This window comes from Schistocerca serialis, chromosome 1 (assembly GCF_023864345.2).
Source record: "Schistocerca serialis cubense isolate TAMUIC-IGC-003099 chromosome 1, iqSchSeri2.2, whole genome shotgun sequence".
NCBI lineage: Eukaryota > Metazoa > Arthropoda > Insecta > Orthoptera > Acrididae > Schistocerca > Schistocerca serialis.
Window position 1 is genome coordinate 331,416,169 of NC_064638.1, and position 26,176 is coordinate 331,442,344.

Here is a 26,176-nt window from a genome sequence, read left to right on the forward strand (position 1 = left end):
CTTTTCCTTTGTGAGACAAACGATGAGACTTAATTAACACCTTTTGACCAACTGACAAGGTTTTTAAACGACCAGGACGTTTAGCTGATTTCTCTCTTCTAGCAGCCGCAGATGCAATATTTTGCAGAGCCAGGTTCACAACTTCAGAATGTCGCAGTTTCCGTGTAGGCGGAAAAGGAACTATTTCAGAAATGCGATTTGTCGGTGCTTTATTTTTTAATATCAATATAGGCGGTAAAGAAGTTGAATCATTAGGGAGTTCATTCAGAATGTTTTGAAAAATATGAAGATACTGATCCAACGTTCTATGATTCTGATGACAATAATACTGATCCCACGTTCTATGATTCTGATGACAATAAAGTCGACACAATTTATTGATTTCCTTCTTCCATCTCTCTGAAGCGTTAGATTGAGGGTGAAAAAGTGAAATGAAAATTGGTTTAATCTTACGACGCCGTAGAGTATGAAGCCTAATTTTAGAGCGAAACTCTGATCCATTATCTGATATAACCTTATCAACATGACCCACTTCTTTAAGAAAATGTTTGATGAAGGCATTAGATACTGACGAGCTGTTGCTTTGCGTAAAGGTGTGAAACACACATATTTTGATGTCAATTCCACTGCTACCAAAATGTACGCAAAATCATTAGTAGAACGAACCACTGGACCGAACAAATCGACTGCAGCCATGTCCTTTAATTTCACTGGAATGATAGGAAACAACGGTGCTCTGTGAGAAATAGTTGGCTGCTTAGCCTTTTGACATAATTTGCATTTGGCAAGAACAGATCGAATACGTTTTTCCATATTACTGAAGTAGCAATTTTCTCGTAATTTATGAAAGCATTTTCTGGGACCAAAGTGTGCATAACTGAAATGTGTATGCCATATCAATTTATTAACCCATTCATCAGGAATACAAACTAACCAAACACAGTTGTCGACCGATTTTCGTTTAAAAAGAATGTCATTGCGAACTAAATAATGCTGTCTAATCGCTACGCTTTCCTTTCTCCTCCACTTCTCCTTAATGTCCTTCCAGATTGGATCTTTATTTTGCTCCTTAGCGATGTCCTGGAGCGAAGACGAAATAAAGTTCTCAAACGCAACACCTTGAATATACATCAAACAATAATTGTTTTCCTTGCAGTCCTCTTCAGCACTTTGTTTCAAACCCATAGGTGCACGTGATAAAGCATCAGCAACAATATTTGAAGAACCCTGTATGTAAACAATGCTAAAGTCAAATTCCTGTAGGTACAACGCCCATCGTGACAATCTGCCATGAGTTAATTTTGTCGACATAAGAAATTCCAGAGCTCGATGATCGGTGTAAACCTTAGTACGTCTGCCAAAAAAAAAATGTGCGAAATTTTGTGAAAGCCCAAACAACAGCCAAAGCTTCAAGTTCCGTAATCGAATAATTCTTTTCTGATTGAGAGAGAACACGACTTCCAAATGCAATAGTTTTCTGCACTACAACGCCGTCTTCTTCTATCTCTTGAAATAAATGTGCACCTAGGCCTTTGTATGATGAGTCCGTCGCCAAACAAAAATCTTTAGATAAATCCGGATGTGAAAGAAGTGGAGCAGCAACTAAAGCATCACGAAGTTGTTCAAATTCTGATTGAGCTTCCTCATCCCAACACCAATTAGATTTCTTTCCAGATAGTTCACATAAACGAGGTGTGGCCAAATTGTCCAACCTAACAAAGCGTCTAAGAAAATTAGACACCAAGGAAACTACGAACATCACGTTTTGTGGTAGGAACAGCATAGTTACGAATAGCGTCTAATTTCTCTGGATCAGGAAGAATACCTTCTGTAGAAATAATGTGACCGAGAAATTTCACCTGAGAACGACCAAATTCAGATTTTTCCAAGTTCACTGTAATGCCAACTCTTGCAAAGATACATAACAATGAATCCAAAATTTTGTTGTGCTCACTCCAAGAACGTTTAGCAATAAGAATATCGTCAACATATGAACTAATATTGTTACGAAGATAAACAGGTAAAATTTCGTTTAAACTACGAATGAATACTGCTGAAGATACGGTAATTTTGGGTAAAATAGTCATATCCCGTCATTCTTTACTGACTCCTTTTCTAGATAAATTTGTAGTTGAAGAGTTGTTTTCATAGATACAAAGAATAGTAAAAGAGTAGGCAGCGGTGCAGAAAACTAAAAGGGAAATAGCACCACTACAGCTCGGGGCCCTGTTCACGCTATGGCACATATTCACTTAGCGTAGTGAATCCCCTGAGGACTTAAATAGCCGCACATAAATTCCAGTTTGTGACTTAGTGGCCAATTTGGTGGAAGTGCGTACATAAATTGATCTAACCATGAGCATGGATATATGTCATTCTTAGAATTGCGAAAGATCTTAAATTTCCGAATGGTTAAAAAGTGTTTACAGTCAAAGTTTTCGCCTCGTGGCGACAACGATCTACCGCGTCTGTCCCAGTCCCAATGTCGATTATTGTCAAGTTCGCGCCCCTGGCGCTCTCTTGTTGCTTCTCGTAAATGAAATAAATTATTTTCTTCAAAGCCCTCTGCTAATTGTGATTCTAAATTTCTTCTACCGTCTTTCCCTACGATTTCGCTTTCAATTTGTTTGACTTGCTTTCGTAACGCCTCAAATTCCCTTTTAACGCGTTCATTAAATTTTCCCTGATTTTCAACATGTTTATTTATGTTCTGGTACTCTTCGGTTTCTGCAAATGACAATGGGGCTGTATCATCTGAATCTCTGTCCCTATTTAAAGTAAGACTTGTCGGTTTATCTGAAATCTCCTCAACTCTTTCCGATAAGTCACCTATCTGTTCTTTCTGTTTATTTACGTCTTCCGTAAGTGTCGCGACTCGGGTTTCAGTATTTACATATTTAGTAGTTAACTGTTCATATTGTTGTGTTAGGTTATTCTGTCGTCTGGTACGGATTCCTCGTTTCTCTCAAATATTTCTTCCTTATCGTGTGCACGTTGTGAATTTAACTCTGAAAATTTTTGTACTATCACGCGATCTCTTTCTTCCTGTTCTCTATCCTGTTCCTTTTGTCTAATTTCTATTGCAATTAATCTATTATTGTGAGCATTCAAAATCGGTTGTACTCCTTCTCTAATTTCTTTCTTTAATTCATCTTTCATCTTTTTGAAACATGTCCCTATTCGTGAGTCTAACCGTGTTTCCATTGTTCCCATATCAGTTTCTAGCCGTGTTGCCACTGCTTTTAATTCAGATCCCAACTGTGATCCCAGTGAGTCTAACCGCGTTTCCATTGTTTCCATCTCTGTTTTAATTGTTCCTATTTGTGAGTCTAGCCGTGTTGCTACTGTTTTTAATTCAGATCCTAACTGTGATCCCAGTGAGTCTAACCGTGTTTCCATTGTTCCCATATCAGTTTCTAACCGTGTTGCCAATGTTCCCATCTGTGATCCCAAATTTAATATAGCACCCATCAACTGCTCCATATTAACTGGTTCAAAATTCTTTTCGCCCCTAACATTTCCCGTAAAACTAACTTCCTTCGTCATAGCCGTAAAGCTATCTGTGTTCGATACTATTCCAGAATCTTCTGTCGTTAATCTCGTATTCTGAAAATTTTTTGATTGTGAAAAATTTTGAACTGGTTCCGGACTATTTTCCCGACTTATTAAATTGTTTTCTACTTCATTATTCATCATACAGTTCTCCTGTGTTGGCGAGTTCGCCATGTTAACAATTTCGTCATTCTCACTATCCATCATTTTTGCCTTTTTCATCGATCGCGTAATCATTTACAATACATACAAAACTCGTCACTGTACGAAAATTACACACAATATGACACTTTATCACCAACAATACCATTCACACGAAATGCTTCCCGACAAACACGATTAACGAACAATTGAAATCTTCATAATTGCACAAAATTGTCAAACCCCTATACAAGAGATCAAAAATTAAATTCTGCAAAAATACCATTAGAAGAATGACAAGACCACTACAAATATTCAATTACCATATCTACACATGCAATATAGACTACAATTACTAAACTACAAATTACTACAACAATACTACTGTCAGCTATTTTTACCATCAAAAGAATTCCAAGGGACGATCCGAAGCAGCGGTCGCCACGTGGATGGGGGCTTAATTATTTATAATGCAAATATTTTTAATTTTAGTAGCTGACTGTCCGGTTACGCAGTCTCGTAACCGGTTGGCCCTGACTAGTATTACTCCGCAATCTGACTGCATGGAATAACAACAAAGAATGACAGGAAATTTCCGTTAACACAATTAATTAATTAAGTCCCCAGCAACCATATAAGCTACGAAACAAAAGCTACGAAACAACAAGGCACAAGTGTAACTGTTCTGTGTGTGGAAGCGTGATTCAACGTACACATCTGGCACGGTTCTTCCTCAATAAGACAAGGTATTTTAAATACCATTTACACTGAAGTAATAAAATAAAATAAAAAAACTGAAATACTATAATTGCACATAGAAACCCGAATTACAGTCTAATACATGAACACAAGCCAAATGCTTTGTTGACTGAACCTGTGATCAAGAGGCATTGTTAGTTAAGAAATTTAAAAAAAATAAAAAAATGTTTTTTACCTTCATATATATTGACGAGAAATACACTCTGATCATTACAGCATCCCCATTCGAACAACATCTGCTGTCTAGCCTATTAAAACAACTGCACACTACATGGCCTCAACTAGTACAGCTATCGACATCCTCTCAGCAAGCACTGCCCACGACAACTTCTGAAGAAGCACTGCCCTCGACATTCTCTGAACAACTACTGCCAGTGGAGGCGGCGGAATAAATCTCTTTGGCGCAATCTCTGGCGCTGTGACACAGTGTAGCCACCTTTCAATGTACTAATGCATTATTAGGCCCTTCGTTATGCTGGAAAGAAATTAGTTCGAATTTTGACCACCAGGTGCCAATACGGCGCTGTACTACATCTCATCTCTGGTGCTCATAGTGAACAAATTGTGTAAACAGTAGTCAATAATAAAACCATTATGATGCCTCTCTCTCTTGTTGGAGTTTTTCTGATCATGTCCCGTTTCCAATCCATTTCATATGAAAACATTTCTATACGCCTTTCTTGCATCCACAGTGAGAGATTTTCACATGGTTGCCAAAATTGGAACTAATTTTTTCCAGCATAAGTATGTGATTACAGGGTTATAAATACAAAATCAAATAAGGGTAATGCAGGAGTAGGTTTAACAATGAATAAAAAAATAGGAGTGGGGGTTAGCTACTACAAACAGCATATTGAACGCATTATTGTGGCCAAGATAGACACAAAGCCCATGCCTACTACAGTAGTACAAGTTTATATGCCAACTAGCTCTGCAGATGATGAAGAAATCGATGAAATGTATGTCGAGATAAAATAAATTATTCAGGTAGTGTAGGGAGACGAAAATTTAATAGTCATGGGTGACTGGAATTCAAGTGTAGGAAAAGGGAGAGAAGGAAACATAGTAGGTGAATATGGACTGGGGGGAAGAAATGAAAGAGGATGCCGCCTTGTAGAATTTTGCACAGAGCATAACTTAATCATAGCTAACACTTGGTTCAAGAATCGTGAAAGAAGGTTGTATACCTGGAAGAATCCTGGAGATACTAAAAGGTATCAGATAGATTACATAATGGTAAGACAGATATTTAGGAACCAGATTTTAAATTGTAAGACATTTCCAGGGGCAGATGTGGATTCTGACCACAATCTATTGGTTATGAACTGCAGATTGAAACTGAAGAAACTGCAAAAAGGCGGGAATTTAAGGAGATGGGACTTGGATAAACTGAAAGAACCAGAGGTTGTAGAGAGTTTCAGGGAGAGCATAAGGGAACAATTGACAGGAATGGGGGAAAGAAATACAGTAGAAGAAGAATGGGTAGCTCTGAGGGATGAAGTAGTGAAGGCAGCAGAGGATGAAGTAGGTAAAAAGATGAGGGCTAATAGAAATCCTTGGGTAACAGAAGAAATATTGAATTTAATTGATGAAAGGAGATAATATAAAAATGCAGTAAATGAAGCAGGCAAAAAGGAATACAAAAGTCTCAAAAATGAGATTGACAGGAAGTGCAAAATGGCTAAGCAGGGATGGCTACAGTACAAATGTAAGGACGTAGAGGCTTGTCTCACTAGGGGTAAGATAGATACTGCCTACAGGAAAATTAAAGAGGCCTTTGGAGAGAAGAGAACCACTTGTATGAATATCAAGAGCTCAGATGGAAACCCAGTTCTAAGCAAAGAAAGGAAGGCAGAAAGGTGGAAGGAGTATATAGAGAGTTTATACAAGGGCGATGTACTTGAGGACAATATTATGGAAATGGAAGAGGATGTAGATGAAGATGAAATGGGAGATAAGATACTGCGTGAAGAGTTTGACAGAGCACTGAAAGACCTGAGTCGAAACAAGGCCCCGGGAGTAGACAACATTCCATTAGAACTACTGATGGCCTTGGGAGAGCCAGTCATGACAAAACTCTACCATCTGGTGAGCAAGATGTATGACACAGGCGAAATACCCGATAATAATTCCAATCCCAAAGAAAGCAGGTGTTGACAGATGTGAAAATTACAGAACTATCAGTTTAATAAGTCACAGCTGCAAAATACTAACGCGAATTCTTTATAGACGAATGGAAAAACAGGTAGAAGCGGGCCTCGGGGAGGATCAGTTTGGATTCCGTAGAAATGTTGGAACACGTGAGGCAATACTAACCTTACGACTTATCTTAGAAGAAAGATTAAGAAAAGGCAAACCTACGTTTCTAGCATTTGTAGACTTAGAGAAAGCTTTTGACAACGTTAACTGGAATACTCTCTTTCAAATTCTGAAGGTGGCAGGGGTAAAATACAGGGAGCGAAAGGCTATTTACAATTTGTACAGAAACCAGATGGCAGTTATAAGAGTCGAGGGGCATGAAAGGGAAGCAGTGATTGGGAAAGGAGTGAGACAGGGTTGTAGCCTCCCCCCGATGTTATTCAATCTGTATATTGAGCAAGCAGTAAAGGAAATAAAAGAAAAATTCGGAGTAGGTATTAAAATTCATGGAGAAGAAGTAAAAGCTTTGAGGTTTGCCGATGACATTGTAATTCTGTCAGAGACAGCAAAGGACTTGGAAGAGCAGTTGAACGGAATGGACAGTGTCTTGAAAGGAGGATATAAGATGAACATCAACAAAAGCAAAACGAGGATAATGGAATGTAGTCAAATTAAATCGGGTGATGCTGAGGGGATTAGATTAGGAAATGAGACACTTAAAGTAGTAAAGGAGTTTTGCTATTTAGGGAGTAAAATAACTGATGATGGTCGAAGTAGAGAGGATATAAAATGTAGACTGGCAATGGCAAGGAAATCGTTTCTGAAGAAGAGAAATTTGTTAACATCGAGAATAGATTTAAGTGTCAGGAAGTCGTTTCTGAAAGTATTTGTATGGAGTGTAGCCATGTATGGAAGTGAAACATGGACGATAACCAGTTTGGACAAGAAGAGAATAGAAGCTTTCGAAATGTGGTGCTACAGAAGAATGCTGGAGATAAGGTGGGTAGATCACGTAACTAATGAGGAGGTATTGAGTAGGATTGGGGAGAAGAGAAGTTTGTGGCACAACTTGACTAGAAGAAGGGCTCGGTTGGTAGGACATGTTTTGAGGCATCAAGGGATCACAAATTTAGCATTGGAGGGCAGCGTGGAGGGTAAAAATCGTAGAGGGAGACCAAGAGATCAATACACTAAGCAGATTCAGATGGATGTAGGTTGCAGTAAGTACTGGGAGATGAAGAAGGTTGTACAGGATAGAGTAGCATGGAGAGCTGCATCAAACCAGTCTCAGGACTGAAGACCACAACAACAAGTATGTTCCACATTATCGCATCGGAATATCTACCTAGTTTCGCCGCCACATGATAATTACAGCCCAAACTGGATCTCTGTAAACAGTTTAATTAGAACCACCTGGTACATTCGATGCATCTGTGGTTCCAGTTTGGGATTGCTGTCTCTTGGATTATTTTGGAGAGATTTCTTTGACATCTTTCTTAATATGCTGAAAATGAGTGACAAGAAACTTAATAAGCCATCATCAAGCTTTGATGAAAGTCCACTTTTGTTAATCAATACTCTAACATGTGAGAGACTGGCTCTGATCTATCTTCCTACCACAGTTGTGCAAGGTCTCTCTGTGAGAGTTTTAGGAATTTGGCGTTGAACCTACGGCCTGAAAGGCAGGAAGACACCATCTCATGCATGCAGAGTTCAGAAGAATACAACAGTACAATAGTGGTGCAATCAGACAATGATCTCAATGTCAGTTCCACTACACTCCCTGTACAGGAAAGGTTATCGCCAATAGAAATAAGTGTACAGGTTCAGGCGTAACTATATGTTAGCAAAAAATGAAAATCTTAGATTTTCGTTATCGAGGTATATTTTTTTCTCTAAGTATGACTTCATAATATCATAATTATAATACGTACAGGAGAGTAAAATATTGATATTGCGTGTTCCCAACTGTGAAGCGAAATTTCTAACTATTCTAAATGTCTGGGGGTCGATAAAATACAAATTAAATACAATTTAGGCTGGATATATGAATTAAGTTAAAAATTCACACTTAAAATAACCAATTAACGAGGGGGGTTGTTAAACAGCAATCATAAATAAGTACACAATTAAAACACTTCAATAACTTTGACGGTATAAAACATGCTACAGTGACTGGCCAATTCTTTTCGTTAAATCGGATATCTCGCGTTTCTGCTTCAGTTAAGCCCAACAATAGTGAATATATTTAACTACAGGTCATGGTTGAATATATGAAAAAAATAGGTGAGACGGAGACGACCACATTTCTGAGTATCAATTGAGTATCACTTGCTGGTGAAGTGTGAGCATGCTTGTTTACCTTTCATTGGCAGTGGCAGTGGCGGCTGTCGGAGCGTGCAGTGAACCTGTTCTAAATCCCTCACGACTGATAAACTCCAGTTAGATACATTTCCTACGTCTTCGGTGAAGCCGCGACTCCTAGTTGTTCCCTAGCTAAGTTAATTGGCATGGTACACGCTATTTGGCTGGAATAGTGCATATGTCGTTCCCCTCAAATCACTCGCAAGTGTTAACTGTCAGTGCACAGTGCGATTCTCTGCACTAGGAGACTTTGCGGTTTAACTCCTTACGAGTTAAGACGAGCCTGTGAACAGGTCTTCGCATAATGACTCTCGCAGTCGTTTCAGCGCAGTGCGAGTCGCCTTGCTGAAACACTCGACTATTTCCTGCAAGAGAATGAGCGAATGAGCGGACTTCTATTATAATATAATGCTGCGATAAATAGCTTTTTCTTTCATGCAAGTTTTAACACAGGTGGCTTCGGTGGGTCACCATTGTTTTGAGCTGGATTTCTCCAGACGTTTATCTGCCATCACCAGCCGTGTTCCTGTAGCAAGGCTTTCTGAAGGGTCGTTGTTAAAAGCAGGGACAAGGGCAGCTTTTACCGACAGCCTGTGCAGTGGCTCTTGCGTCTGGGTTTCGGCTTAACATTGGGGTGGTGCTTCCCTCAGACCTGCATCTCGTAGCCCAGGTCTGGGAAAATAGTTGCGTGAAATTACTAGTATGAGTGTCAGTATGTTCACGAAACGCTGGATTTCTTATTCGCTTTGTCTATCAATAATTCGTACCTTTTCATGTAACTATGTCATGTGACATATCGATTTAACCAGAATTGTTTCAGGAATTCAATGTAAGGTGTGTTATTTGTCTGACACCTTAAAATACTAAAAAAGAAGGATTTTAGGACACCACAGCATCCTACTGCTTTCATTTGAGTGAAACACACACAGCACGAGATCTACAAAATGCGAATAAAAAAGGCATATTAGTCTACAGATCATGCTGTTGAATGACTCAAGTTGTTATGCAATATGTGCCATTATAAGGGGGAAAAATTCGATCTATACCAACATTATCTTTAAACTAGGCTGAGAAAATTTCTTTTTTCCATAACAGGTAAGATAAATTGAAATAAACCTACTGTGTCGACTACATAGCAGTATTTTTAACTTTCACACAAAGATAGCGCGATTCTCACAATCAAAAACCTAAAGAGAGTAGTTAAATTTTTCATATAGCAATAATTTCTGATTTATTGATGCTGCTGTGTCATCTATGAAGGAGGATACAAATTGTTTGTTGGTAATTGTGAGAATGTTTTCCTGTATTACGTACTAATAAATTCCTTTGTTCAGAGTGCTCTCAAACAGTTTTAAGTATCACCTCAAAAAAATGGAGGCACGTAATTAATTTTCTGTTTAGTACAACGAAAAACCAGTCCAAAGCTGCAAATTTTACTTTTTTAAAACAAAAGAAGTAAAATTCGCAACTTTGGACTGTTTTAAAAAGTAAAATTTTCAGCTTTGGACTGAACAGCTACTCCAGCATGCTGAAAGTTAGTAAATTTTCTGTTTGTTTGCAGATACTATACATGTCCGCAGAAAGACTTCGAAATACCCACGTCACAGTGTTGTATCACGTTGCTAGACTATCGCAATATATTTACTATTAAAAACAGTCTTGATCACGATTTATTTATCAAGGTGACGGGTTTCGACCACTACATTGAGTATGAACCTCTTTCTGTTGGAGAATCAGTAGGTGTCGAAACCGGTCACCTTGATAAATAAATCGTGATCCAGACTGTTTTTAATAGTAAATATTTATAAGACATCGATCACTGCTGTTCCCGTAATGCATTCAAAAGTAATTTATCGCAATATAGTTCATTTTCTGCATTTGAAGGAGAGCAAGGCTGCAACAGTCCATGCTGAATTGGCGGAAGTACATGACAATGTAACAGAACCATACGAGACAATGGTTAGGGGGGGGGGGCAAATCCTTCCAGTGAGGTCAAACACACTTGAACGATGAAGAATGAACTGGTGAACCATCCCTATGAGAAGAACCGCGAATCGCAAAAGGGCTGGAGGACCTGCTGCTCTAAGACTGGCGCATCACAATCAGGACATTAGTGAAAAAAGTGAAAATCAGCTGTGGGCCAGTTTTTAACATTATGTGCAACATTTTGAACCTGACAAAGCACGCCATCCGATGGGTACGGTGCGTGCTCACTCCCATTCAAAAAATCTCTCCGAATTGAGACAATAGTAGAGATGTTGCTGCTTGTTAGGCCAGTCAATATGACTTCTTTATGCGCCTAATTGCTATGAAAGGTGCTGGGTGTTTCACTTTGACACTGAGACAACCACCGCTGAAAGAGGAAAGACCCAACCATCATTAGGCAAGGATTTTCTCAGTGCTTTTTGGGACTGCCACAGTGTGGTGCTAAAAGATTATGCTGGCAAGGGCAAACCATCACAGGAGCATACTACCAAAATCCTAAACAGGTTGAGGGAGGCTGTCAAGATGAAGCACCACGTAAAGCTGTCCAAAGGACTGTTTCCACTCAAGGATCACGACACAACTCACACTATGCAGGACCTTGTCCCACATGTTGCTTCTTTCCGCTATCAGTATTTGCCCCACACTCTTGTTCTCCTCACATGGTATCCTGCGACTTCTTTCTCTTTCCTCATACAAAGAAATTATTGAGTGACAGACACTTTCAGAGAGACGACAGTTTGATTTTTGAGGTGGAACATTCCCTGAACAGCCAAACTGCAGACTTTCATAACCGATGAATCCACCAAGTTATCCACAACTGGGAAAAATGTGTCACACTGAAGAGGTGAATATTTAGCGAAGGACTAACAACATCAAGTTTCATGTTTAGAGATTGATGTTTGTGAGGTGATGATTATGCTCTTACGACTACCCTTCGCTTTGTTTCACATGTTGAGATACTTGAGAAACAACATGCTCTAAATTATCAGAGAAAGGTTTATTACAACACAACGTGATATTAGCTAAACAAAATTCTTCATCTTACAAATTTAATCTAAAACTCTCACAGAAATCTATCAGCCGTTCTCCTAGAGAACTACAAGGTTAATTAAGATGAATGGATTAAAGACTATTGCAACAAAGTTTCACACTGGCAAGAAGAAGAGTATACTCGGCAGCACCTTGTTGAAGATATTTCTCAGAGGTGACGTTGGACAGGTCTGAAGTCCTGCTGCGGTGTCTCCAACTGGTCTTTGATTGAAGGGCTATGTTATCTTGCACAAGAGCTGGCTCAGAGCGTTGACAGAGAACTACTGATGAGTGGAGCTGTGACACTACAGATAGCCGGTGTGGAGGTGTACTTTTGGATTTACTTTTGCACACGTGACTCGGCAGAGCGAAATATATCCTGAACGAGGAGGACCTCTACTTGCATTTTCCCCACCGTCTATTGACTGCGATATAACACTCACATGCAGCCTAAGTTCAGAGAGGCGACACTTTGGAGCTATGTTTGTACAATGCTTCTCTGTATGCAGGGTTGTCCGTCTATCAGGCGAACTGCTGGTACATGACTTCCCACCACTCAAGAAGGGGAAAGACATTGTAGCTGGCGAACCCCTCGGTATGTGTTGGTCCAGGACAGGTCGATGTCCAAAGGGGTTGATCTGGGTGTGGAGGCTGGACAGCCACCATACGCTGGTGAAGGCGTACAGGCTGCTGGAAGTGGTGCTTGGAGAATGCTTGTGGCTATGCAGCAGGTGAATTAGGAACTAAAAATGTCGGTAGCCGATGGTGGGTGCCTAGAGGTTTGTGGCAGTAGGAACAACTGGAGAGTTGGACCTCCACCATTTCTTACCCCAACAGTTTTATGACTACCGTCAGAGTCCAGTGGTGGCCACGTCAGGAGAAATTCAGGACCCAGAGGTCACCACATGCGGGAAAATGGTGCCAACGATGCCATGAAGGTGATGCTGGTGGCTGGCATGGGTGAAGAAATGAGGGGTGTGATCGTTGTGGCCGTCCAAAGAGTCGTTCAGCCGGACTGGGACCCTCCTGCAGGGTTGCCCGAAAGAGGCCAGGTAGATGGAGAGTGCATCATCCAGTGAGTGGTGATGGCGGAGGACAGTTGATCTTCAAGCTAACGCTAAATGTGCCAGAATGAATTGACAGCCAGATCAAATATTGGATTTCCTGGCTATGAACTTCCAGACAAATCAAAATCAAACAGCCTTAAAAATGTTCTTAGGATCAACTCATTAAACCACTTGGCCCTTCAATCTGAGTATGCCATTTAAACACAGAAGGCATTAGCCGAGCTAAAAGCGAGTACCTATCTAAATTCCTTGTAAATAACGTACTGACGTAGTTCTAATCAAGAAACACATGCTCCCACTATGGAAGACCTGCGTAAAAGACGTAGGAGCCATGGAATTATTTTATGGGTGCTATGTATCACTGTGTACGATGATGCACCTATCTAAGGAGCAATATCAAGCATGCTTGCCTCATTTCAACAAATACAATGAAACTATTATGTCTCGATACAAATGGAGGACACCATTATAAATAATATTTAAAACCACCAAATGTGCTGTGGCCACTGGATGTTTTTTGATGATTACTGCCACCCATAAATTTATGCTGGAGATTTTAATAGTCACCTTGGTCATTGTAACTATGCCCGTGACAATGAATGTCGTATTGGGCCCAACGACTGGACTGAAAATGAAAATTTATGTCTGATTTATGATGCCAAGGATTTGGGAACTTTCAGATTGGCCACTTGGCAAAGAGCTTAAAAGCTGGGTCTCTGCTTCATGTCTCAGGACTGCAGAGAGCACCCAGTGCCTTCATCCAGAGAAGTCATATCTAATTTTTCCACTCAGCCAACAAAGGGCAGTAATCCTTGGCATGGGGCCCACTATCCCAATATTGAGATCTGTCTTGTGTCCCAGATGGAACTTCCGCAGCGCTGATTGGCGGAGTTTTGCCGACCACCTAGGTAAATATATCTGTTGGAGCTGTTCTTCCTGCTGCGAAGAAGTTTATCCCTCTTGGATACAGAAAAGAATATATACCAGGGGGAATGAATATTGCAAACAACTTTATGAAGAATACAGGGAAACTAGCGACAGTGACGCTGCTAGAAGAGTTCCGTGGTACGAGATGGTAGAAAATGTAAACTTCAAACATTCAAACATAAAGGCATGGAGCCTTCTACATAAACTTGGCGGAGCCTGCAGTAATACCCATCACAAGCCTGGTATTTCAGGTAACCAAATTGCTAACCATGTAGCTGAAACATCTACATCATTACATGACAAACAACACACTACCAACATAAAACGAGAACTCATCTCTCTTATACCTTAGTGCCAAACGAATCACGTTTCTCTTCACCATTTACGCTGACTAAACTGGATGAGGCCTTAAAACAAACTAATCATAGTGGACCACCTGGTCTCATTAATATACACCGTAATTTCTGATAAACAGTGGTAACGGTGGCAAAAATGTCTGCTCCGTTTCTTCTCCAACATTCTAGGTAATAGATCACTGCCCAACGACCTAAAGAGAACAAAAATAGTGGCAATTTTGAAAGCAAATAATCCACGTGACCACTCTCAAAGTTTCAGACCATTTGCCCTTTTGAGTTCTACTTATTAGGACTTGGAGACGCTCATTTATAATACGATTAGAGGCTTCGTCGTGAAACAAATCCCAGCTGAGCAAGCAGATTTCAGGCCACAGAGGAGTTGCTGGGATCAGATATTGGTCCTAACAACTTTCACAGAGGATGGTTTCCAAACAAATGTGAAGACACCTGTCGCGTTCGTAGACCTAACCGCGGCGTATGACACAGTCTGGAGAGGACGGATGATATACAAACTACAAAAAAACAATCCGATGCCCAAAGACTGTAATTCCCATCAACATCATGATAAACGATAGGTATTTCTACGTTTACTTCGGAGAAAACGTGAGCAAGGAGAGGAAAGTAAGTAATGGTCTACCACAGGACATCGTCCTAGCCCCCTTACTACCAAACCTATTTATCTCCGATTTCCCCAATATCACTGTCAGAAAAATTCTGCTGCTCGGACGATATCGCTCTTGCTTGTAGAACCAAAGATCTCGGACAAGCTTGAGACAGTTCTCACAGAAGATCTAGCTGTATGGGCTCCTATTTTAGAAAGTGTCGATTTAAGCCCAGTACAAGTGAAACTGAAGTATGTACATTCCATCTTAACAACAAACAAGCTAATACAGAGCTCAGAGTGAAACTTAATGGAAACACTCTTTGCCTTGACAAGTACCCTAAGCACCTTGGTGTCACCCTTGACTGCACCCTTTCATATAAAAGACATCTTGAAAATACCACTGCCAAAATAAAAAATCGTAGCAGTGTTATTGAATATTGAGTGGAATGACGTGGAAAGCTTCAGCAAATATCTAAAGCACATAATTTATTGCGCTGGTCTTCTCAGGAGCCGAATATTGTGCCCTAGTGTGGCTAAACAGCTGCCACACCAACTTGATCGACATTCAGTTCAACCACACTATGCGCTTAATAACTGCAACAATCAGGCCAACGCCCATTTATCGGCTTCCTCTGATGAGCATCATCCATCCATCCACAATCGGTAGAAGAGAGTCATTGCTTACGTAGTACCTCAAGCTGCAGGGGAACGTGGATCTGTCTGTAGAGGAAGACGTACCAAGTCTACGACGAAACAGATTCCATTCAAGAAACCCACCGTTACGGTAAGCAAAACAGCTAACTGCCGCAAATATTAAGGTGAGAGGCCTTTGTGATCAAAACTGTCAACTTATTGAAAATCCTGAAGAGCTTGAATGGTTCTGAAAATATAGCTGTGATACTGCTGGCACAGAGCTCGACAGGAAACTATGGATCAAACTGAACAGATCTCGCACTGGCCAAGTCGATGCGCAAACTCGCTTTACAAATGAGGTGCTACAGAATCTCTGGTGTGACAATGGGTTTCCAAACCAGGCAATCAACTACTACAGAGATCAGTGCTCCTTGTGTTCCTATCAGGGGAGTTGGAGTGGCCTCATAAAATTTGACGATATATCTTTTATATGGATTAGGAATGTAAATATTGACATTTAGCTAGTTTTATATGTAGTTTTGCCTTTCTTTAATCTTGTTATACAAATATAATAATGCTATTTACCTGTATTTTTAGACTGCACGTGAGCCATATGAATAAAGAAATAAATAAATTTAAGCATTCAGATGAACCACTGCCAGACCATTGGACATGGGCTGGAATGGCGCCATGTTGACAAGGGGGGATTCCATTGGAAGCACAAAAGGATCCAAACTCGGCAGGTGTAACTTGAGTCCCTTTGTCTGTGGCAATTGTTTCAGGAAGATCTGCAAAAAGATCTTCAATTGCAAATCGTGTGAAGATTTGGATCGGATGTGTTGAGGACATAGGGGACATCTGGCCTGGTGGGATGCTGTTGGTTACATAGTGCACTTCTAGAACCAAATCATCAGAGAGATCAAGTCCCAAAAAGTCTATCACCCCATGAGTATCAAGCAGATGCCTCCTGCACATTGTGACACAATACTGGATGAGGGCTGTGACCTGTCCATTGACCATCACTATGTTGTTGCTGTAACTGTGAAGGCGCTGACTGAACATTTTTAGGGATGGAGAGCCCAACCTCTGGCAGATGTTCCACATGACGATTGTCGAGGTAGCCTCTGTGTCCACCTGGAAGTTGACTGGATGATCATTGACAAAGACTTGCAGGGACAGTTGTCGATTCTGGACAGTGAGTACCACATGAAATGGAGGACCTCTGGATCCGCCATGACAAATTACTCTACTGGGAAGGGGTCCACATGAGCTTAGTCCACGTGCAACTTCGTGGAAGCTCGGCAGACCTCTGCTTTGTGACCTGTTTATGCACACGAAGAATATTTGGGTTGCGAAACTGGCATTGATGCCTAGGATGCATGAAGAAACAGTGAATGCAAGAGGGCAGCTGCTGATGGTAGCAAGCTGAGAATGCTGGTTTACCGGGAGGAAAAGACTCTGCAGAATGGAGAGGCTGCTGAGTTGGCAGTCGGCATGTGGGATGGGCGGCCCATACGTGAGATGGATCGTACAAGGAGGCTGACTCACGGAGGGACTCTTCGAATTCCTAATGATCGAAAGACAAAGAGTCCAATGTGCGGGTCTTTAAACTTCAGTAAATGCGTCCAAATCTCCTCATTTAGGGCATATATGTCTCGAATGAATGATGCGGCTTATGACACTTGACAGTTACTATTTGAGCACCAAAAACGGCATTCCTGAGAGATACCTTAGAGCATCGCTATCCACTCCCAATAAGATTGTCCCTGTTGTTTATGGCATCTAAGGAATTTGTGCCACGCCACCACAACGTGCAGCTGCAAGCATTATTTCAATCCCTCATATGGCAGGGCATGCATGCACAGCTCAGGCTTTTATTGCTGAAGAAGGCAGTAGACTCCAGTCCACTGTAGGCAAGGAGGAACGCCCGACGATGGGTGTCACTGGAGATACTATAAGCCATAAAATGCTGCCTGAGGCGGGCCATATAATTTCGCTCAAGGTTCAACTTCCTTGTCAAAGACTGGAAATGGTGGAGCCCTTTTGCAACGGATTACATTCGAGAAGAGCGCTGCGATCTATCAGCGGATGCTGCGGTAACGTCCGCCATCATGTTTGCCAGTTCATGCATGACGTGCTGCATATCTCGCGGCAAGAGAAACATTTGTTGCGTTACGTCAAGAGTGTTCTGCAGTAGAAAGCAAGAAGATCAGGCCTATCTGTTGACCTGCAGGGAGTAAAGGACAAAAGAACACACACGCGACCAACTGTGTCCATTTAAAACGTCGTCGCGAAGCTGCTGTCTCACGTATTGAGATGCCTGAGAAACAACTTACTGCAAATCAACAAGACAAAAGTTTATTACAGCCCATCAGGTATGAGCTAGACGAAAAACATCTTCTTACAAACTTAATACTAAACTCTCACAGATATCTGTCATGCATTCGCCTGCTTTGTTTTATCACTGAGTATACCATCTTGAGTTAAGATGGTATACTCAATGGTAAAACAAAGCAGTAGGCTTTTACCAGAAATACTGACCCTTAGACAATGTGTCTAATAGTGTATTTTAAATACGACAGTATGCCATCTTAGGCACTATGTAACATTAATACACTTTATAATGGCACTTTAATGTCGAAATCATGATCGTGTAAATGTAACACTGCAAATAAAAAACAGTCTAATGGCGGTACTGACTGTAAAGAAATATATTATGACTGTGACCCCACATTATGAAAAAATTAGTAGTCCAATGAAGTTTCCCGCTGGAAGGAATGAGAATGTATTTGCCACCAGATGGCTGAAGATACTTCTCTGAGGTGACACTGGACAGGTCCGAAGCACACTGTTGTGGCTCCATCTGGGCTCTGATTGAAGGGCTAGTGTTAGCCAGCACATGAGTTGGCCCAGAGCGTTGGCGGAGAACTGTCAATGCAATAAATAGCTGGTGCTTGAAGGTATACTTCTGTGGATGTGATTTGCCTTGGAGTTATACATGCAGGCGATGCTTTTTCATGTACAGGGTTACCAGTCCATCAGGCTACTACTCGTATATGATACCATTAGTCCAGGTCCTTTGAGTAACCTGCTGGTGTTAGAATGCCACCGTGACTTTAGAGGACAGAATGCTGACCTAAAGTCGAGGTCTCCACCAAGCCAGTCAATGCTGTAAAATTCCATAACTGAGCTTCCTGCCAAATTAACATTGTAAGATGGGCCGAGAATCTGACTTGCTCTTCCGACTTAGCTACGCAACAACGACTCACGACGAGTTGTGGTGGCAATGGTTGAAGCAAGTCCTATGAAATCTGGCATATTAGCTTTTGTTTTTCTCAGTTCGTGAAATGTGGTGAGACGTGGCACTTGCAAGTCTTCGGCAGTGGGCTAACAATAGCAGAATTCGGAAAGGTTTCCCAGCAGAAGTTCTCATGGACAGAGGTCGCGAGAGTAAGCGCTTAAGTGTCTCTTAAGCCAGAGTGCTACAAAAGCGTCTTTCAGAGCTGTGCTAGCCATCAGGTGTCCTGAGAGGTTTGAACAAAGTCCATAGATGGTCGAGAAGACGGAAGTAGGAAAGCAAGGCCACCGCTCTTTTACCATTAACAATATGGGAAGTGATCTGCATTTATGAGGCCAGATTCTTTCTGGCCATCAAAAGCTGATGGCTGGTATTGAGCCAACTTCAGTTTGATAACAGAGAATACAACAAATGCTGGATGAGAAAATTCTGCAGCCTTCCCCTGAATGCAGGAAGAGAGCAGGACATTACCTTCTGTCATTGTCTTAAATCTTGCAATTTCATCACCTCCTACGGTAATTTTGAGAACTGTGAGGGACAGTCCAGTTGGGGAGCTGTCGAGTTCTGGGCGAGCACACGGTGGTTTCTCCTGTCTCGTTTGCCGGAGAGTTGCTGCTCAGTGCACAGATGCTGCTTAGCTTGCCTTTAACAGGTTTGGAGTAAGTATCGCATTGCAGAGCGCCCAATTTACGTCTGCTTCACAACTTGTGATTGCATTTTATCGTTATTTCTTTATCATACAGGAATAAAGGGTTGATGCTATCCACTACATGCGCGTTTTGTGAGTTGCCTAGACTTTAGAAACTGATTTTCATGCGAATGTACGGTCTTCCAGAAAGCATTCAGGTGACATCTGCACAGATACAGTTTTCATTAATTTGAGTGTTATCACGCTGGTGACCCAGAGAAGACTAGAAATGTTAGAATATTGCTATTGAAGTTTTTTTGATGAAAGTAATTGTAAGTCAATACAGCCTCAGTTTAAATCATAGCGATTGAGACCATATAAGTTAGTATATCTGAAAATAACTTTTCTGACTCCATCATCCCCTAACATAACATTAGGATGAGACACTCTTACAAAAAATGAGTATTGTCAGTGGATTCTTGCTCACTGAATTGCAGTCTCACTGTGATGGTGTTTCCAATGTCTCGCAATGAGAAACATGTTGTTTTCTTTCAATATTGAAGGTTAAATGGATAATTTTTAATTAAATGAGTTTAATTTTTATTTAATTGATATTGAAATTTCAGCTACATTGGTAAATAGATGTGTGAATAATTATTAACTTAACCGTTGTACGATTACGTTGGATTCTATATGAGCATAGAGTTAGTTATTTGGTCTTTTGTGTGTTGAGATTCTATAAAATAACTTTAATAGTCGTTTGGTTGTCACTTGTTCCAATGATTTTACAAATTCTGAAGAAATCTTGTCTGTGCCTTCCCTCTTATTTGATCTCGTCTTCGAACACTGTCTTAATTAAACTTCCTGGCAGATTAAAACTGTGTGACGGACCGGGACGAACTCGGGACCTCATTCTACTGTCTTAATTAATCTCCAACTGTAATAGTGGATTCCGTATGTCTTCCACATCGATTCCCATTTCTTCCTATAATGTCATCAGACACATCCTCCCCGTCGTAGAGGCTTTCAATGTATTCTTTCTATCCATCCACTCTCTCCTCTGCATTTAGCAGTGGAATTCCTGTTGCTCTCTTAATGCTGAAATTTCTCTTTTAATTTCATTCAAGGTTGTTTTGACATAACTATGTGCTGAAACAGTCCTTCCAACCACCATTTTTTCGATTTATTTGCATTTTTCCTGCAGACATTTCGCCCTGGCCTTCCAACTCTCTCTGTTTATTTCATTGCTAAGTGTCTTATAATACTGTACTCCTGTCTTCTTCTGAACATTTTTGTACTTCGTTCTTTGGTCGATCAGTTGAAATAGTCTTCCTAGTTGTTCTGTCACACCTGATGTTGCTTGCGTGTACTTGCCCCTTCGCTCTATTTGTCTGTCTAACGTGCTCGATTGACCCTTATAGTGACGTCCACACCCCTTCAACTAAATTGCCTATTGTGGTATTCATTGTTGCAGTATCTACAGCATTAGGGAACTTCAACGCACTTCGTCAGTCCCTCTTCTTTCCGCACTCTGATTCTCCGAATCGATTCTCTAAGACTTCAGTCTATTCTTCATCATTACTAAATTGTGATCCGAGACAATATCTACTCCTGGGTATACACTACAAACCAGTATCAGACCATGATGTAATGCAGCTGGTATCTTCTCGTACTTCTAGGCGTTCTCCTAGTGCGTCCCCTCCTTTTGTGATTTTGACCAGCGCATCTGCGGCTACCAACTGATTATTTATTTCAGAGCTCAATTAATCTTTGTCTTCTCAGTTAGTCTTAGTATGAACCCATATTCTCCTGTAACTCTATCTTCGATTCCTTCCCCTACTACAGTGTTCCAGTCACCCATCATAATATGAGTTTCATTTGCCTTTACATTCTGAGTAACACATTCAGTGTCATATTCAGCAAATCAGAGCAACGCCGACCGAAGACTTCCAGTATAAGAAGTGATCCTCATTCTGCGAATGGTCTTGCCAAAGAGGACAGAAGAGCGGCACCTTCTTGTGATAGGAGTGGGAAGCTGAAAGTAAAAGGCGGAATAGACAACGTATCAACGGCTTGAGAATGCAGAAGGCAATGGAAATCACTGAAATGAAGACACTTGATGTCTGCATGTGGCCTGTTCTTGAAAAAGTACCATTATGATTTGTCCATTAGCAAAAGATCCTGGATTAATCCGCCGTTCGTAAATCCGGGAGAGTACAACCAACGGGGAGGTAACCACGAGAAGAAGACTGAGTAGTCAACGAAAATGTAACACTGTACGAGTTGAAGCGTGGAAGGTCAGAAGTCTGAATGTGGTGAAGAAGCTTGAAAATCTGGAAAGGGAAACATACGAAGAGATCCAGGAAGAACATTTGATATGCAAACTTTGATTTACCCATATGGAATTGTGTAATGGATAAGCCAACATTTGCCGACACTACAGAGTCAAAACGGTTCTTCATTTTGGTAATTTTTCATTGATGTTCTCTTCTTTTCCGCAGTTTGCCTCGAGAATTTCGAAATTTAACGTCTAAGCTTCTCAATGCAAGAACGTTTATTTTGCGTAAGTTTTTTCTCAGGAGCGGCCGAATTAATGTATTAAAGTTTCGCACCTGATAATGGACCCGCTGGGTCAGAAAACACAGTTTAGTTCAATTAAATACGATCTTTTGTGACTGAATGTGTGATTGTTCTAATTTTCTGTAGACTCCTTTCAGTTCGTAATTCTTTGCTATTGTATAAGGTCTAAAGACGAGCTTCTCCCGAAATCGAAACCTGTAATCGAAAGACTATCGCAATACCAGAACCAAAAATATTTATAAAGTTACCAAATATGCAGCAACCAGTCGCAAAATCATGTTTTATTTATTCACTTTTGCAAATCGATTTCAACTGATTAACAGCCATCATCGGTGCTACAAATACAAGAATAAAAATAATTAATAACAGTGACCAAATGAATAAATGTACATAAAGCAACGTAAACCAATTAAATGCACACCGTAAGCGCCCATACGAGTTCTCAATATATCCTATCGATCCAGTGTTAATTTTCCCATGTATGAAGTGTGCTAGCAATTTATTTTTGCATTTGGCCTTGTTTCGTTACTACGTTTGTTTCGTTCGTGTCCGTAATTTTCTTATCTCAACTTAGTTTACATTACATGTGCATTCAGCAATGTGGCGCCATCTGCCGGAAAAAAGTCCGATCCTCCTGAATGTCATTAACTGTACGCTAGATTGATGCCAACACCGTTTTACGTTTTGGCATTATGATTAACTTTTGCTCTTGGATAAAAATATGATAAATAACTTTTAAAAAAATTAAAATTTTTTAAAATTTTTTTCGATGGTGTGCTTGTATGTTCGTTCCTTTTTACTAATTTGTACAATCTCTTTTTGGCGTATATAACTGTGCTATGTGGTTGACAAAATCTTTGTCAATATATCCATTTCATGTAAATATTTTAGTATTATATCATTATATTTTACCTCACTTTGTATGTCATACCTCTTTCTTCTTCTTTTCGTTTTTATTCTAGCTGTATCTTTTCGCATAGAGGGCGGGATTGCTTTGCAGCGCCCCCTTATGGTTTCTCGTTGTCATAGTCAATTCTCGATGTATCAGTTTATGTTTGACCTCTGCTTGAGACAGAATTACTACTCAGAGCACACATTGGTTGAAAGGTAAATTTGTATGTCCATTTTAAATGGTTTAATGCGTCTATACACATTTAATTGGTTTACGCTGCTTTATGTACATTTATTCATTTGGTCACTGTTATTAATTATTTTTATTCTTGTATTTGTAGCACCGATGATGGCTGTTAATCAGTTGAAATCGATTTGCAAAAGTAAGTAAATAAAATATGATTTTGCAACTGGTTGCTGCATATTTGGTAATTTTATGGTTTACGGTCGCTGCACGATTTGGGAACCACATGGAGCCCACCATTCATAAATATATTTATTTCAGCCGCGGCTCTCTTCAAGTCTCCGAGTAAATTTGTCATTCTAGTGGTAGGGATCGTTGTTTTTCCTTCTACGGGCGTAAGCACAAGGAGTTCGTTTAGGAAAACAAGAGTTGCGCTGGGAGAGGTAGGGAAGGGCAGCGGGTTGGCGCTGGTGCAGCAATAAGGCGCGCCATCTGTCGGTGGGGCTGGAGTGCTCCCCCCCCCCCCCCCCCCCCTCCCACCCCATCTGCTGCTGCTGTGGCTGCGGCTTTAACTGGGGGAGGCACAGGACCGCCTAATCTGACCACACTGTTTTTATACGCACGTGCAATATTGCGCTGCGGATACTTCGTTAGTCCGGCGTTGCCAAATCCTTCCTCCCCCACTCCTGCTCCGTACGGCTGCCCCGCAGCTCCGCCCTTGCCAGCGCCGCTGGTGGTACGACCATCCTCTCGACCTTCATTAATCGGATCAGTGTTTAATTCCGAGTGCCGGGCATAATAACTGCAGTTGAGCGGGAAGTGGTGCGTTGTTCGGGAGCTCGGCCGCGGTCGTTACTTTAAGTCCAGCCGGCGCCCTGCAAAGCCGCTGCAGTTAACGGATGGGGTCTGCGGGGCGCCTGGAATCACGCAACAGCAGGGCTGGGTGCGGCGGCTACACCCAGCCACTGGCTGTCGGGCGTGGCGTCCTAACGCCGGCAGTTCTGCGGAGGATACGTGCGAGGGGCGAAGGATCAACCGTCACCTCGAAAATGCGAGGGCTGTTCGGAAAGTAAGGTCCAATCGGTCGCGAAATGGAAACCACAACGAAAACCGAAAATGTTTTAGTTGCAACAGTTTGCTACGCCTTCCAGATACTTCCCTACATAGTTGCCTCACAGACTTAGACGTTTGTCGTAGTATGACGTTAGAAAGAACTCCGCTAACAGCTGGCAAAATTGTTGTTCATTAAAACACAAAAAGTTTCGCGGCTTAAAGCCGCATCATCAGCTGCAACAATGCTAAAACATCATTGGCATACACGTCGCTGTAAAATACCGATATAATATAAAATAATTGGTCATAGTGCTGTACCAACTTTCCAATACCCTCGTCATAGAAGGCAGTACTTTTCGCCACATCTCTACGCTGGCATGCAGTTCATGTCTGTGCCAAAATGTTTTTATAGCCAGCGGTTCATGTGGCAGAGACGAACATAAGGGGGAGCGAATTCCGGGCTGTATGGTTGGTGATCTAAAACTCTGCAGGGGCGTCTTCACTGGCCCTGCAATGTGTGGCCGTGAATTGTCATGAAGAAGGAAATGCATGACAGGTACGTTATGTCATGAAATCACCGAGCGAGGTGGCGCAGTGGTTAGCACACTGGACTCGCATTCGGGAGGACGACGGTTCAATCCCGTCTCCGGCCATCCTGATTTAGGTTTTCCGTGATTTCCCTAAATCGCTTCAGGCAAATGCCGGGATGGTTCCTTTGAAAGGGCACGGCCGATTTCCTTCCCCATCCTTCCCTCACCCGAGCTTGCGCTCCGTCTCTAATGACCTCGTTGTCGACGGGACGTTAAACACTAATGTCCTCCTCCTCATGAAATCATGCGAAACTCGCAGCGGGCATCTATACTTGGCGGGCGGGAAACGCTATGGTTCCACGCATCTTTGCGTGCTCAGAACTGAAAAGAGCGACGTGGCGCGATCGACAGACATATCAGGGACACTGCCCAAAGCATCTGCTCATAGCTTCATCGGATTGTCGCTGTCGTTTCCATTCCGCGACGTATTGGACGCTACTTTCCGAATAGTCCTCGTATCACATTACGGTCATAAAACTTGCGGAGGGTTCCAGCCCTCCTCTACACATTCAACCTTCGATTATAAAATTAATAATGAATTTTTCGGTCTGCGCTAATATGAAAATTCCTTGTAGATTAAAACTGTGAGTCGGACCGCACCTCGAACTTGGAACTTCTGCCTTCCGCGGGCTCTACCGACTGAGCTACCTAAGCAGGACTCACGACCCCTACTCACAGCTTTACTTCAACCAGTACCTCGTTTCCTGCCTCTCTGAGTCGTGCCTGGATAGCTAAGTCGGTAGATCACTTGCCCGCGAAAGACAAAGATCCAAAGTTCGAGTCTCGAACAGCACATAGTTTTAATCTGCGACGCAGTTTCGTATCAGCGCACACTCCGCCGCAAGCGTGAAAAATTCTTTCTGGAAACATCTCCCAGGCTGTGGAAAAGCCGTGTCTCCGCAATAATCTTACTTCCAGGAGTGCTAGTCTTGTAAGTTTCTCAGTAGAACTTCTGCGAAGTTTGGAAGGTAGGAAGTGAGATACTGGCGGAAGTAAAGCTGCTGAAGACAGAAGTTGCGACTACCTCTGCTTTTGTACGTACGTGTGCGAGTCGATCGGTGTTTACCAGTCGTTAGTGCAAGCTGCCAGCCACACTCGCCAACTCAACCCACAAAAGACCAAACAACTAATTCTATGCTTATATAGGATCCAACACAATCGTACAACTGTTAAGTTGATAGTTATCCACACTGCTATTTACTAATGTAGCTGAAATTTCAGTATCAACGAAATAATAATTTAATTAAACCTGTATAATTAAAAATGACCTACGTAACCTTAAATGCCGAAAAAAACAATGTTTCTCATTGCGGCACATTAGAAACACCGTCACAGTGAAGCTGCAATTCAATGAGGAAGAAACCACTGGCAGTATTCGTTTTTTATGGGGAGACT